Source organism: Myotis brandtii, unplaced genomic scaffold, assembly GCF_000412655.1.
Source record: "Myotis brandtii unplaced genomic scaffold, ASM41265v1 scaffold1094, whole genome shotgun sequence".
Taxonomy (NCBI): Eukaryota; Metazoa; Chordata; class Mammalia; order Chiroptera; family Vespertilionidae; genus Myotis; species Myotis brandtii.
Window position 1 is genome coordinate 55,588 of NW_005353728.1, and position 3,079 is coordinate 58,666.

The 3,079-nt window shown below is 58.4% G+C and overlaps 1 long non-coding RNA gene across 1 annotated transcript; it reads right to left on the bottom strand.

The window, feature by feature from the left end:
• On the bottom strand, positions 1-1,090 carry LOC106726883. The gene is made up of 2 exons (XR_001363010.1): positions 605-1,090; positions 1-454 (listed from the first exon to the last, which is right to left on the bottom strand). It is a non-coding gene; the product is annotated as an uncharacterized LOC106726883 (long non-coding RNA).
• Positions 1,091-3,079: the final 1,989 nt, after the last annotated feature.

The following is a 3,079-nucleotide window of genomic DNA, read 5'->3' on the forward strand; positions in this document are numbered from 1 at the left end:
TAGCCACTCCTGCTGCCTTACTATTTTCATTTCCTGTGCCAAGCTCAATTGTTTTGCATCATCTTTCTTCAATTATCTTCTCCACTTCATTTCCACAACATTCTAGCTTGTCAGAGTACTTCTTAGTAAGGTCCTTCAATGCTAAACCAAATCCTGTTTTCATCTGTGTTTGGAGGTTTCCAAGGTTGGATTATGTCTTCCCTTGAAAATTGGGTCGATGTTGCTTGGAGATATTTCTTTTGCGCCGTCCTGAGCCACCAGGACCTGCCGAGTCCACGAAACATGTTCAGCCCCCGTTGCATTGAGCGCTGCACCTGGGGGCTGAGAGGGTGGAGGCGGGCAGACCGAGCCTTGCACTCGATGGAGGAGCTCTGGTCGTGGGGAAGCGCTAAAACTCGCTGGCAGGGCAATTCCGTGCGAGGCAAGCTTCGGAGCGCAGAGCGGACAGCAGGCGCTGGAAGGAGAGGAATGGAACATTCCGTGGAAAGGACATTCTGACGGCTACTCCCCTGCCCTCCGGCCTCCACAGGCAGCCCTCGCACTCTCCCCCTCCCTCCCCTTCCCACCTCATGGTGCTTTGTCCCCACAGCAAACCTCTGCTCACCGCCAGCACCAAGTGTCCCTCACCACCAGGAGGGCACCGCCGCTTCAGGCCTTCCAGGGACCAACTCCAGGCATCCCTATCTCAGCACCCGCTGCTCATCCAGCTAGAACACGGGAACACCTTCCCTTGCTGACTGTCTGCAATCCGGTGGCCCATGTGATGTGTCTGCAGAGTCAGGTCGACACCCCAGAGCACCTGTTTTTAAAATGTGGGGACAGGAGAACAGGCTGGAATGAGGGGAGATCATGGGACTGTCCAGGGGAGAGGCTGGGCTGCAGCCAGTGTACTGAGAGGCAGTTCTGAGGTGGCCACTGAGCCCTGAGGACTGGACTGGATTTCCCAAAGAGCTGGGACCGGAGGCCATGCGTCACAAAGGCTGGAGAGAAGCCACGACAACGTGCCACAGAGGCCCAGGGAGGAAAACATCTCCAAATCCAGGACGTGGACCCTGGTATCAAAAGCCACAGTGGCTACTCTGGCCAGGTGGTTCCGAGCGCTGCACCTGGGGGCTGAGAGGGTGGAGGCGGGCAGAGCGAGCCTTGCACTCGATGGAGGAGCTCTGTGGTCGTGGGGAAGCGCTAAGACTCGCTGGCAGGGCAATTCCGTTCGAGGCAAGCTTCGGAGCGCAGAGCGGACAGCAGGCGCTGGAAGGAGAGGAATGGAACATTCCGTGGAAAGGACATTCTGACGGCTACTCCCCTGCCCTCCGGCCTCCACAGGCAGCCCTCGCACTCTCCCCCTCCCTCCCCTTCCCACCTCATGGTGCTTTGTCCCCACAGCAAACCTCTGCTCACCGCCAGCACCAAGTGTCCCTCACCACCAGGAGGGCACCGCCGCTTCAGGCCTTCCAGGGACCAACTCCAGGCATCCCTATCTCAGCACCCGCTGCTCATCCAGCTAGAACACGGGAACACCTTCCCTTGCTGACTGTCTGCAATCCGGTGGCCCATGTGATGTGTCTGCAGAGTCAGGTCGACACCCCAGAGCACCTGTTTTTAAAATGTGGGGACAGGAGAACAGGCTGGAATGAGGGGAGATCATGGGACTGTCCAGGGGAGAGGCTGGGCTGCAGCCAGTGTACTGAGAGGCAGTTCTGAGGTGGCCACTGAGCCCTGAGGACTGGCCGAGTCCAGAAACATGTTCAGCCCCCGTTGCATTGAGCGCTGCACCTGGGGGCTGAGAGGGTGGAGGCGGGCAGACCGAGCCTTGCACTCGATGGAGGAGCTCTGGTCGTGGGGAAGCGCTAAAACTCGCTGGCAGGGCAATTCCGTGCGAGGCAAGCTTCGGAGCGCAGAGCGGACAGCAGGCACTGGAAGGAGAGGAATGGAACATTCTGTGGAAAGGACATTCTGATGGCTACTCCCCTGCCCTCCGGCCTCCACAGGCAGCCCTCGCACTCTCCCCCTCCCTCCCCTTCCCACCTCGTGGTGCTTTGTCCCCACAGCAAACCTCTGCTCACCACCAGGAGGGCACCGCCGCTTCAGGCCTTCCAGGGACCAACTCCAGGCATCCCTATCTCAGCACCCGCTGCTCATCCAGCTAGAACACGGGAACACCTTCCCTTGCTGACTGTCTGCAATCCGGTGGCCCATGTGATGTGTCTGCAGAGTCAGGTCGACACCCCAGAGCACCTGTTTTTAAAATGTGGGGACAGGAGAACAGGCTGGAATGAGGGGAGATCATGGGACTGTCCAGGGGAGAGGCTGGGCTGCAGCCAGTGTACTGAGAGGCAGTTCTGAGGTGGCCACTGAGCCCTGAGGACTGGACTGGATTTCCCAAAGAGCTGGGACCGGAGGCCATGCGTCACAAAGGCTGGAGAGAAGCCACGACAACGTGCCACAGAGGCCCAGGGAGGAAAACATCTCCAAATCCAGGACGTGGACCCTGGTATCAAAAGCCACAGTGGCTACTCTGGCCAGGTGGTTCCGTTGGTTGGAGTGTCATCCTGTGCACCAAAAAGTTGCAAGTTCGATTTCCAGTCAGGGCACATACGGGAAGCAGCCAATCCATCTTTTTCTCTCTCTCCTCCTCTCAAAAAAAAAAATTAAAAAATCAGCCCTCGCTGGTTTGCCTCAGTGGATAGAGCATCAGCCTGTGGACTGAAGAGTCCCAGGTTCAATTCCGGGTCAGGACACATGCCCAAATTGCCTCTGCCAGTTGGAGAATACCACCCTCCTGTGCCCCAACCCTGGTGAGCTGTGTGTCACTGTAAAAAAAGGAAGAAAGAAAGAACACAGTGCACAGGACACGAGGACATGGGTGAGAAGTGGCAGTGTCTGTCCTCCAGAAACAAAATGTCATCTGACACCAGGCCCAGGCCCCCCATCACGCAGGCCAGCTGCCGAGGTCTGTCCTGCATGGCCTGTGGCCTGAGCCACTCGCCCACCAGTCGGCCCCACCTGAGGCGAACTCGGGCTGCCTGCCAACTCCCGTGGGGCCGGCACCATAGGGCCTCCTGACGAGGCCGCGGCCCAA